The sequence below is a fragment of the Anser brachyrhynchus genome (assembly GCF_964034855.1).
Source record: "Anser brachyrhynchus genome assembly, chromosome: 3".
NCBI lineage: Eukaryota > Metazoa > Chordata > Aves > Anseriformes > Anatidae > Anser > Anser brachyrhynchus.
The window spans coordinates 108,092,516-108,105,983 of NC_137696.1; the positions used below are offsets into that span (position 1 = coordinate 108,092,516).

The 13,468-nt window shown below is 36.8% G+C and overlaps 1 long non-coding RNA gene across 1 annotated transcript in view; it reads left to right on the plus strand.

Annotated features, from left to right (window-relative positions):
- Nucleotides 1-13,468, plus strand: part of LOC308193281 — a 53,513-nt gene that overhangs the window by 13,369 nt on the left and 26,676 nt on the right. The window lies entirely within an intron of this gene.

A 13,468-nucleotide genomic window follows, 5' to 3' on the forward strand; every position in this document is an offset into this window, starting at 1 on the left:
GTAGGTAGAGTACAAGGATTGTTTCGTCTTCTCTGTGAAAGTGAGTTTGAATCTCTTTTTTTTTTTTTTTTTTGATTCCCATGACACCACATTTTATTTAAGTTTATGTATTTTGCTCCTGGTGTTAGTATTTTTTGTGGGAATATACTGAAAATGCTAAATCTATTTTTTTTGGCATGACATTTAGAACAATATTTTCTTCCCTGGTTTTGAAAAAGCCTTTTGCTTTTCCTGCTTCCCCAGATAATTTGGTGATTTCACTATGTGAGCATTCTATCCATAATCTTTTTCTTCTATAAAATTGATCTAAGAATAACACAATCTTAAAAGTCTGCAGAGAAAGTATCATGCAAATGACCATCTTGTCTATCATTCTCACATTAAAAGTCTTAACACATTTGCTTTTCTGTAGAATATGATTTAATTATACAATACATATTGTATGAGAGCTATCCATATTCTAAATATTCTTATGGAAAAATATTATTTAATTTAGTTCTTGTTAAGTAGACAGAAAAAAATAGTAATATCGATGAAGCTGATATATAGATATGAATGTAGATTGCTTTGTCTGCATCTTCAAGAATTTTCAGAAAATGACATTGAAAGGATTTATTATCTGAAAGCACAGATCTAGTGCTGATGTCTACATACACAAATTATTTTGTATAGGTGCATTGTTAGGTTATAATATATGCAAAATTACTTGTAACTAGTTCATAAGCTCATAAATTATGCCCGTTGAGGCAGATTCTGATCACCTTTATACTTGCTTACATATTAAGAAGGATGACTAGATATAATTGAGGACAGAATCTGTCTAGTACTTTTCCTTTAAAAAACAAACATACAGACAAACAAAACCTTTCCTCTCAAACATTGTGATGAATTCAAGTAATTTGAGTAATCTTATTAATGCCAGTTTGTATGAAATGTACCATATATGAGGATCATGGGGGACATGTAAAGGAAATGTAATATTTTAAAAAAAGAAGACCATTTTTCAATATGTGGTATGGTATGCAGGTGAAGGGAGGGGCTTTTTTAGCAAACGTTTGTTTCAAAACCAGTTTAAATCTGTTTCAGTACAGATTACTTTACATGGCCACTATCATTTGTAATAAAGAATCCCTGAATTAATTTCCCTTCTGTCAGAGGACTATCTTTCAAAAACTAGCCAAACAAGTCTAACTTCAACATCTGCCTGTTAATCTAATTATAAATTGGTTTTATAAATTCGGAACACTTCTTTTTAAACTTCTACTCGGCAAAAGAAATGTAATATGATACATAGAATATGATCAAATAATGTGTTATCCTTCAGTTCTTTAAGTCAAATTGATCATCTTTTGGCATTTACAGTAAAAAAATTCCATTTTTTGTGTGTTCTCAAAGCCTTCCTATGAGAATTTTGCAATCCATAATATCCCTGAAATGTGCTCATATGAAACAAGTTAACATTCCTGCAGAGGCTGCACTGTTGCCAAATGCAGATGCAATCTGACCTCCATGTTGCTGCTTCACCTTCCATAATTATACACCCAAGACTCACCTTTTTGACCCTATCATTGCAATTGTCTCTACCATCTGCAATTCCTTTTCAAAGGCTGTATCTCTTGCTAACCTGCAAGAGAACACCAGGAGACATTCTGGATCCTGCTTCTTGGATAACGAGATCATGTGCTTAGATTTCACCTACATGGAGACAGGAATGTGGGATACAGCCGGTGCATATCTATACAGCATGCTTATGGGATGGCAGGATGTGGCACCTGCACCTGGGAATTCAAGAAACACTCCTGGAATTAGATCTAATCTAAGTAATTTCTTCCTGGGGTTACCTCCTACATTATTTCAGTCCAATGTAATGCCTGAACTGCTTACTACTGCTTAAACAAAATCAAGGTTCTCTCCTTAGCATTATTTATTTTCATGCTATGTCACCTTTTATCAACAGTAATTTTGTGTTTTAGTTTGGATCATTTGTAAAATTTCTTAAGTGTAAACTTGTATCTAAAACCATATATATACTGAGGAGGTGGTAAATCTCAAAATGTAACAGAACCTAAGTAAAAAAATAATAAAACCTTAGTAAAAACAAAAAACTTAGTAAAACACTTAAGTAAAAACTTAATCCTTTCTTTGGTGTGCCATGTCCAGTTTATATTCCAATAGTTTAATTAGAATGTCCTGTATTACCAAGCCTGACGCTGGCAGAAATATCAGTACTGGTGCATTTCTAAACTAAACTTATAATCTTTTACAAAAAAATGGAAAATTAGTTTGACAAGAGTTGCTTTTTGAGGCTCTTGTTGCCTGGCATTAATTGCCTTCCATATCTTTAATTATTTATTAATCAAGTCCCATATCATTCATTAGATTATTTTTGCCTGCTTATGCCAGTCTGATAACCCTGTAATTATTTAGATTATGCTGTTTAAATAGTGGCCAACTTTTTCTTCTGCAGATGTTTTGGAGATTTCCTGGTGTCCTAAGATGTAGTGGAAATGAATGGTAATTGTCCAAGTAGCTCCTTTCTTTGACATTTTTTAAGAGTCGTTTTAAACAAGTTTTCCAGACCTGCTGATCCCACACATTATTATTATTATTTTTTAATGCTGTTCCACATTTCTTTACTGATGACTGAAATAAAAATCACCATTCAAATAACAAGCTTTTCCAAGAGGCACAAGACTTTCAAAAGTCTTTCTAAGGACTTTCCATTCATTATTAATGAGAACTCTACCTGGTTTAACAATGAACCAAAGACACTGTTTGGATTCTTTTGTTTCTGAAAAGCCTCCTTCATTCTCTTGCTCTTATCTCTGTTGACTATAGATTTTTCCAAGGGGCATTTTGGTTCCTTTACTGATTTCCTATAAATCCAGTTTTCTGATTTATATTTATAAATAATACAGTAGTTTTATAGTAGAAAAGTAGTTTTCTTTCTCTTCTGTTTTGTTAAATTGTAAAGCCATTGGCAATCCTCTCTAAATTATTTATTTATTTATTTATTTATTTGCCCTTTGCTGCGTTATTATTAGTATATATACATATATATGTATATAAGAGGTAGTTCCAGTTATCGTTCATGCATTTTTGGTTGCATTCTAACTTTTCTTATGATGTTGCTCATATCTATGTTAAGACTGTATAATATCTTTCATTTAAAGTGGCAAATGTAAGTATTACTGATAAAGACTTCAGTCTTTCATGTGATTGTGGCAGAAACGTAGTACTGCAGATACCATTGCTCTTTAGTTTTGTGATCATCTGTTATCTAACACAGTGTTCTTCCAGGCGTGGGTTAAGAAATCATCAAAACTGTGTGTGGTGTGCACAAGCAATGGCTACACGTAAGTCCAGCATGTGACTTCATGCTGCGTGTTCCTGGGGTCTTATTCAGAACTTAGGCAGCACTCACACACTCAGGGATAGAATGACTGCATAGCATCATGCTCTGCCATTTGAAATGAGCCTGAGACATCCAGAAAGAAGAACTGAGACACCCATATGACTTCATCTCTGATAGAAAAATATATATTTAACTTAAAAATATGAAAAGAAGAAAAAAAAAAGAAAAAAGGGAAGAAAATGTCTTTCTGATAAGCATCTTTACTTTTTAAAATACACTTACCAAGCCAAGAAATGGCCAGGCATTTGACTAATAAACTATAAATGTAATGGAAATAAATCTTTTCCAATGATTTGCTCAACAGACTGACACAGAGGCCATAGGCTCAGGGAACAGCACAGCCAGCCAACAGTGCTCTTTGTTACACAGTGTGGTAGCTGCAGCATTCAGATTTGCAAATGATTCCTGTTTGGTGACAAGACCATTTATAGTAATCAGTAGGCTATAACTTAAGAGTTGTTGGGATGACATCTTTAAACACAATCCTGTCGTATGAATATTACTTTAGGGTTGTAAAAGTCACTGCAGAGGCACTGAGAATGCCATGGAGGAACTGTCTTGTTACCTTGTAGGCTGACATGAGGTGATCAAGTAGTATATCCTTGTCTTAAATCTCTTAAATCCTTTTTTTTTTTTTTTTTTTTTTTGTCCAATGAACAGGGGTTTCATTCTGTTCAGCATCTTTTCTTCAATGATGGGGCTATTTCTTGAAAGTCTGGCAAACCTTGAAGAAGCTGCACATTTAATTTAGGTAATCTGCTAGATCCCTGTTGACAGAAGAAACACTGCTTTCTGGTACTATTCTAGGGGCTTAGTACCAACACAGGGATAGAGTATTTTTGAACCAAGGTGTGACCGCCTCCCATAAAAACAAACAAACAACAACAAAACCACAAGCAGACACTGCTTAAATTCTATTTTTCTTTTCTACAAAGTAACTTAACTCTGATGCGTGTGGTGATTGATGGATAACAGGCTCAGTCTTTTTAACATCAAGTTACTTGATGGACCATCATATGGTGCTAAGGGGAAGCAGGCTTGAAACAAACAGGAAGGAAGTTGTTTTAAATGCATGGACAGTAGGTCTGTGGGGCTGATTGTCAAAGGATTTTTTTTTAATTTTAAGAATTTGTAAGTCCCCCCCAAAATGCAAATGGATTATACAGTGGACATGGAAGAACTGTTCTTTTCCATATATTCCATCCCTGGGGAGTAATTCTGTGTGCCCAAAGGCAAAAAAAGTCACATTTCCATTTATGTTCCCTTCAACATATCTGTGTGTGGGTACAGGACGTGAATTTAGGTGTCTGTGGATGCATGTAGCGTTTTTCAAAATGAGATTTTTTTTCCCAGGCTTAAGATTGTAACCTCTCTACAGACAGTAGATTATATCACAGAATCACAGAATCACAGAATCACAGAATCGTCTAGGTTGGAAGAGACCTCCAAGATCATCTAGTCCAACCTCTATCCTAACACTAACAAGTCCTCCACTAAACCATATCACTAAGGGCTACATCTAAACGTCTTTTAAAGACCTCCAGGGATGGCGACTCAACCACCTCCCTGGGCAGCCCATTCCAATGCCTAACAACCCTTTCAGTAAAGAAGTTCTTCCTAGCATCCAACCTAAACCTCCCCTGGCGCAACTTTAGCCCATTCCCCCTCGTCCTGTCACCAGGCACGTGGGAGAATAGACTAACCCCCACCTCTCTACAGCCTCCTTTAAGGTACCTATAGAGAGCGAATATCATATTCCACAATGTCACTGATTTCAAATGGATAGTCTGTGGAGTAAGACTTGATATCATTCCGGGTAGTAGAGCTGAGCTGGATAGCAAGCCCGTGTAGTACAGTGAAAATCAGTCTAGGTTCATAGTATTGAAAGTGGGATGTCAGCGGTGACCCTTCTGACCAGACTAATCTGCCTGCTCCAAGACCATACATCAGAGGGTATGGAGTTGTTCAAAGACAAGTCTTCAAGACATTTTTTTTTTCCCACTCTCTTTTTTTAGATGTTGCTTAACTGATGCCAGAAGATTCATAACAAATATTGTTATTAAAGAGTTTTCCAATCTTAAAAAGAAAAAAATAGATAACAAACTATTGTTTGTGAAAATCATCATAATTTAAATTGGGCCTTCTGAACTGTCAAAAAAAAATCTAAATTAATGTAATTAGTCCTAGTATTCAGCACCTCCAACTAACATCTCAAGAAACATTAATTTTGATGACCATTTTCCAAAACGAATCACTTTTTGTTTAACCATAGAAAACTGCAACATCCCTATGTAAGGGAAAAACTGTAACATTCAAATGAGCTTACTGAATTAATTCTTCTGCTCAGTGCTGTTGTATGGATTGGAGATGTGATATACTTGTGCACAGACAAAACACATTCACATAAATGGACACATGCGTTTCTTTGTATCTATGTGTGCATACAGACATACATCTGTATCTCAGGAGTTATCACAATGCTTCATAAATTTGCACTTTGAAAGTTCAGATTGAAGAGAAATGTACTGACACAAGGCTAATGCTAAGGGATTAATACCTTTCCTGATTTTTGACAGGGAGAAGGGAAATCTATGTTCATAATAAGTCAAGCCATATATTTTATTGAAAGTGACATATGCAGAATGGTTTTATAAAATTAAGCTGCCATTCTTTTCTGATGAAGTTCCCCATACGTAACATTAAATTAATATTTTCTAGATTAGTGTGTATGGTGTTGGTTTACAGTGGTTTGTGGCTGTTTACTTATACTGAAGCAAAATATGAAACAAAGAACTAGCTGTGATGTTACAACCACAGCAGCTAAAATAAACTCTGTTATCTCTTTGGGGCTGATAGAGAAAAACACTGGGGTTTTCACACCTAGGATCACCCTGGGGAGATTCTCTTGGGCCAATTAAACTGTGTTGGCAGCTATTCCTTCCATAACATGTCTGGTGCCAGCTACCACTGGTTGAGCTGGTGGCATTTAAAGAAAGCCTATCAGTATGACTCCAGAAACTCAGGTGCCCAATGGGAAACCTCTCTGTAAGGAAAACAGAATTACAGAAAGTGCATGTTGTCATTTCTGCATCCCTCTTTGAAGTTTTATGAAAAACATGGAGCACTGGGAAAGATTACCAGGGCCTACAGGGCAAGGATTTAAAACTGAAAAGGGTAGAATTAGATTGGATACAAGGAAGGAATCTTTCATGATGAGGGTATTAGAACGCCAGAACAGGCTGCCCAGAGAAGTTGTGAATGCCCCATCATTGGAAGTGTTCAAAGTCAGGTTGGATGAGGCTTTGGGCTACCTGAAAGATATTCCTGCCCATGGCAGGGGGTTGGACTAGATGATCTTCATAGGTCTTTTCCAGTCCTAACCTTTCTATGATTCTGTGATTAATTATCTGTTGTCAGAGCTCTTCCCTCAGAAAGACTTGCAGTACATATCATCTCTGAAAATCATGCAGCTCATATTTGTTTTCTTAATGTAGGTTTACAGGTCTAATTTTAAGTATTCCTGTTTGGTAGTTCCCATAGCAAACCCTGTTCTTTGGCCTTCCATAAGGAAAGAGTGTCCTCACCTTTCATAGCAATCCTTACTGGACTAATTTCCTCAATAGGATGGAGGGACCTGATCACTGACTCCACAGAGCCACAGAAAACTAGTTATATCATCAAGACCAGATAAGTTATAAAGTATGCTCTGTATATGTATACTGTGTATGTATATCTGTATGCTGACTTTATCAGCTACTTTATCATAATGCAGAGATTTACAACTTTTCTGCTAAGTCATCTCCCTTGTGCAGAAAGCAGTGTTTCCAGGCTCTCTGTATCCTGCAGGTTGGTGTCGAGGTGTTTGCCTCAGGGGTAAGTGACATCCTTGTCTCCTCGATTTTTACAGGGCACAAATTCCTCTCCTACTTCTAAGACCAGGAGTTCAAATTACAGAGATCATCAGGAAAATATGTTGATTTACCCCTGCACAGGAACTTGCTCTCACCTCTGTGAAAGCTCAAGGACTTCTTTCCTACCCATGTTGAAGTGGGGTGTGCTCTTATTTTGAACACCTCTGATAAAAATGAAGGAGAAGCTAATGGTCTTGCTGTCAGGATGCCATGTTGTTCCTCACCCTCCATGCTCCTTTAAGTGTGTAACTGAAATCTGTGACCTGATTGATTTTTACACAGATCAAGAGTGGCTTTCTTAATGCTCTTTCTCCCCTAAGCACTAGGGTGATAATTCTCCTGTCTGGTCACTGTCCAAAGTGGTCTCACTTTTGGTTATACAGTATTTTTCCTAAACATTACAGTTGTAGACCAAAGAGATTGAAAGGGTGCAATTATATTTACTATCTCAATAAATGTTATCATTTTAGCTAAAGTGCTACTGTGAAATTTGAAATGTTTTGTTGCAACACTTCTCAGAACATTAAAAAAATCTTTCACAAACATTTTGTCTTTATGGATTAAAAATAAATGTTAAGAAATGAAAAGAAATAACAATTTAGTCCCAGAAAATTGGTAGAGTTTCATCTTTTTAACTGTGATTCAGAAGATTTCTTTAAGCCCTTTCCAAATCTAAATTTCAAATGCATTTAAATCCCCCCTTAGTAATCCTTTCCTCAATACTTAACAATAAGTTTTAAAACTGATAATCCAAAGAGTTTTGGAAACCTAATATAAATTGCTCAAAGGACAGAATGACAGCATTAACCACATAAATCATGCTAGGACTAAATGGTGTCTTCTTATTCAGAACAGACTTCCTTGTATATTATCCTAAACTGAACTAACAAGCAATATCTTTATCTGACATAATTTATAGTGTTATGATCTTTGTCAGATCATATATCCACCATCCACTGCCTCCTTCCCATTTCTTTTAATTTATCATTTCAGTCTCGAGGTTGGCATCCTGTCTCACCAGTTCTGACTTCTTCCTGGCTGCATAAGCAATTCTCTCGCAGGTGATAACCTCTGCCTACAGATTAAGTTACTGCCCCTGCAGTAAGTGTGTCCTAATCAGGCACCAAAGTTCAGCAGCTGCATTTGAGGTCAGACTCTGCACATCTGAAAGACATCAGAAAAGACAGCTGATTTAGAGTCAAGTCCTCACATTGCTATTGAGGGTCTATCCATATTAATAAACTACATAGGGGCAGGGAAAGCATGGTTTGAACCTCACTGATGCCTACAATTTTACACGCTGCTTTTTTATTAGCATGGTCACCGGCAGGCTTTTGACTCATAGCAGATGACATTTTCCTAGGTCATAAACAGACCTGAAATAAGGATACTACTCCAAGGAGGCAATATGGACAAGGTAAATCTTTTCTGGTGGGTGTAGGAAAAGATAATTTCCCATACCGCTTTTGCCTCAGGGTTTACTCCTCCTTTATGTGCTAGGGTAGAGGTAGTTTTAATCCTGAAAAGTGTAGTTTTCCTGCACCCCCTCCATCCTACCCTGTCCAATAGAGATAACAGAAGAAGAAGCAATTTTCTGCTAGGATGAACAGGAGGAGAAATAATTTGCTACCCAGGCTAGCAGACCTCTCTGGAGCAGAGGTGTAGAGGTGTAGGAAATTTCCTTGAGGCCTCCTCCTGCGATAAAGCACAAGATGATGAGAGTGCATGAAGCTCATGTTAAAACTACCTGTCTTTGTTTTTTGTGTTTGTTTTGTTTTGTGTGTGTGTTTTTTCTTTATGTATATATATACACATATATATATACAAAGATTATTTATTTTTTTTCTCCAAATAAGCCCATTTGTTCAACATGAAAATACGAGAGTTGAGTATTTAGGTATAAGCTAGGAAGTTTCTTAATTACTTATTATACCCACGTGACTTAAATTTTTTATTAATTGCACTATATCACTTTTTAATTAAATGTTGCTTTACAAAGTATTTAACAAAAAATCCATACATTCCTTCTCCTGGGATTGGTGACTTTTATTTCCTTAAGCATGTCATAGAGGCAATTTATGAGAAAATTCAATGTTTGTTGTGTTTTATTTATTTATTTATTTATTTATTGTTACTATTCCCTTTGCGATCCTGGTTTTGATAATCATTATTAAAATACTGTTCAGCTTAATGGCTTTGCAGTTAAAAATAACAATGCAGTGGAGAGAAAAAGAAATTTATTGGAACCACAATAAAAATAAAAAGATTATTGCCAAGTTTGGTGTTTTCCTAAAAGTTAGGTCTATGCTAGTAAATAAAATGGGCCAGAGACTATTCTCTGTCCCTGAGCACAAACCCATGTTTATACAGCTAAACTCTCTTAACTCTCCAAACCAGGTATCCACATCCAAACTGCCTATTGGAAGCAATCCTTAGAGCATGCTCTCCCCAAATTATCTCCAGACTTCTTGGGACACTTAATAAGTTTACATCCAGAAGTCTGCCAAGAGCTGTGCTAAGTGTGGATGCTTTTGTGCCCTTGCACGGACTCTGTTGCTTAATACTATGGTCATGGGCTTATTTCTACAGAAAACTGATCTTGCAGCACAGTTGGTGATCAAGAGTTGTGGTAACTGCTCATGGCATTTGTTCAAGTTCCAGCTTGCTACCAAGACTTTTAATCCATTTTAGAATAAAAAGTGATGAGTTCAAACACAGATATTCAAAATAAAATATTTCCTGGGTTTAATGCATCTCTTTGAAGAAAGGAGAGAATTCATGTCCTGAAGCTGAAAGATGAGTTGCCTTCAAAAGATTGCTAAAAACAACCCGAAATTAAAACCCACAGAACTCTAACTTTACTTGAAATACCTTTATTTTAATATTCTAAGCACTCTTAAAGGACTCTGAAATTTAAGTCAGGCTTCTAAATGCAGCTCACCTTTCATTACGCTTTAAACCTTAAACAAGAAGAGAAGCAATAAAAGAGGCAAATGAAACTGCATGGAGCTCATGCTGAGATGAGTTTGCTGAGAGCTAGCTAAGGTGTTTCTGCTCTGTGGTGAACTGTGCAGTGCAGATGCACCCTGTGGAAGACACAAATCATTCTTCCCTCACCCATCACTTGAAAGAAAGAAGCAACTTTCTCATTGGTAATAACCAGCAGTCATATTGTCTTGCAAGGCTGAGTCATGGAACACTGAATTGTCAAGGGATGAAGGTGAGGCAAAGCCCTCTTTCCTCATGCTATTGAGGTGAGCAGGGTGCCAGGCACTGAGAGAGGTGCAATGCACATCCCATTCAAGAGAGCAAGGCAGCTTCAAGGGCAGTGTCCATTGTCTTCAACTCAGGAAAGTGCTTAGCACATGCTAAGTGTTCAACATGTTTCCATCTTAAGGTATGAATCAGGTACTCGGTGATTTCCTGAACAAGGCATTGTACAAGAAGCAAGAAAAAGTCTCCTGAGAAGAAAAGATAGAGGCACTAGGGTAATAGAAAGGAGATGATTATGCCAGATGATTTATTTTAAAACATTGAGCTACAAATGTGAACAAGAGTGAAATGGAAAAGCAATTCAAAACAGTGGAGGAGGCAAGCAGCCAAAACATTTGTCTGAAAATGTAGCTTCCTCGGTATTCATTGGCTAGAACGTTTTGTGTTTGCAGCTTCATCTGAATTTTGTTTGACTTGAACATGGTTTTGCTTTTGCAGTCAAAAGCAGCCACGACCTAACGGATATAGTACATTTGTGACTGTCTTCTCTAGAAAAAATATATGGCAGTTTAATTTATTTTTAGAAATAAGAAGAGACAAATTGGTCTGTATCTACAGTAATTCTGGTGGACTGAGTACCTCGTCTTTCTTTTTTGCCAGAAAAAAAAAAAAAATGAAGCTGATGTCTTATGAGATGGGTGAAAAGGGGCAGTGTGCACATCTCTGGTCAGGACCTTTTCTATTTAAAATGGCTGCAGTTCTAGTCATACGATTTTCAGAGAGCTGCTCCAGTAGAAAATCTTCAAAGCCATTCAACAGCTTTTGACATAGTGAGTGCTTAGTGGTTTTGGAAGGAATGACAGCCAAAAAGCCTGCAGTTAGCAATGGCTGTTAGCTCCAAATCCATGACACAGACCAGTTTGATGTCTCTTAAAGCTATTGCTAGGACAGGTTGAGCAGTTCCAGCTTCCCCAGTGCTGGAGAAGTCATTACCCACAGCAATTCTTCATAGGTAGACAAAGATAGATTCTTCTCTGAGGAGCACAACAAAAGGACCATAGTCTTTGGTCACACATTGAAATTAGTGAAATTCCAACTGGATATGTATGAAAAAGGAACAGAATGATCAGAGAGGCAGTCCAGTCTCTGCCCTTTTAGACTTTTAAAACTTGACAGGTCAGTGCTCTCTTCATCTAACTTTGAAGTTGGCTGGTTTCGAGCAGGAGTTTGAACTTCCAGAGATCCCCCAAAAACTAAATTATACTATGATTTTAATGTATTATAGAAGCTTATCAAAAGGAAATTAAATAATTAAGATGAAAGAAACTATAATTTTCAAATCCACTTTATTTAAGGTAAATTCTATCTGTACTTCATTTAGAACCAAAAAATCCATGCCTTGGTGTTTAATATTTCTACATCTCCATAATTTCTATACATTATCCAGATATAAACATAACTCGATTAAATGATCTTTAATTAGCATTTTACTGGCTCCAAAATCTATGTGATATTGTCCTTGGGATGACACATACCAATGCTGTGTTTTAAATTGCCTGTGTTAAAAGGTAAATTACACCCAAAATGTTGGAAAATTGTCCTGAACCTTAGAGAGATCCAGTAGTTTTGATACCACACACTATGAATTTCTTTTTCAGCTTGAAGCCCTGAGCTTCAGGTTTCAGCAGACTCCAAATTCAAAGGAAGATTAAGGAAAATTACCATGTTTTCTCTGCTTCTTAGTCAAAGCCATTAATCCCACAGAGGTTTTCAGGGCTAGGCTGGTATAACAGCAGCTACACTGAAAAAAATACTTTATGAAATCAATAAAAATGTTAAAGAGGGAGAACATGAAAGGAAAGGCTTCTGCTTCAACAAATTTGCAATATGAATGTTAAGATGAAAGAGAACCACATGCACAGGCAGAAAGCAGGCCGAGTGGGTATCATAGCAAGGTATTTCTGAACAGCTTCATAAGCAATTGAACTTCATTTAAATGGGCTTCCTGTCTTTCTGCACACAGAATGTGGGATCTGAAGCTTAAAGGTGGCCCTGAACGACCAGGTGAAATTTCTCAGAGTGAAAAATGAGCATCAAAGCACAGTGACTAGTGCAGGCACTGATTTACCAGATAAATGAGGGGAGCTAACAGGTCCCTGGCTGTCATTACCACTGCGAGAGTGCTGGCCCCATGCTGTGCCATGCCATGGCCAAGGATTTCCAGGCAGGTAACAACTTCTGGCTTATTTTTGTGAAAGAATCCAGCCCTTAATCACAATGGTACTTCTTGGTACTTTCTGTGGGCAGAGAATAATCTCTTCTGGTTCCTCGTTAACATGTAATCTTTCTGAAATGTAAATAAGTGAAGGTATCTATGCATGAAAAAGATGCAGAAATACTGCATACAGAGGACTGTCTGCAATAAAAATTTAGGTGTTTTAGATGAACTAGGTAAGTAAACATATAGTGCCTTTTGTCACTGTGCAGTCATTATTTGTAGCAACCCAAAACGCAGTACTAGACATGCATTAGAACAATTTTGTTTATAACATTATTAAACCACCAATTAACTCATGCTAAAAATCCAGCCCTCATTAATGTTTAACATAGGAATTTTCTGTGCTTGCTGTTACATTTAAAAGAGGACAAATATATTACTTTCTTTTTGCTCTCATCTCTTCAGAGCAAGGTCAGCTTTCTGTAAGGTTCATAGCAAGCCAGCATGGAAAGACATGTCATCCATCATTTAGGTGTGTTTCCTCATTAGCTACATGGGTATTTCTGTTGTTGGCTTTATAGCTGTCCTTGAAAATTTCACCTGCTCTGTCCTGTTCTGCCCTCATGCATTTCTTTCTCATTTGAGTCCTCATTGAAATGAGAAATGTTTACACTGCAAGAGCATTTTACCATTTTACCTTTAAACATAATC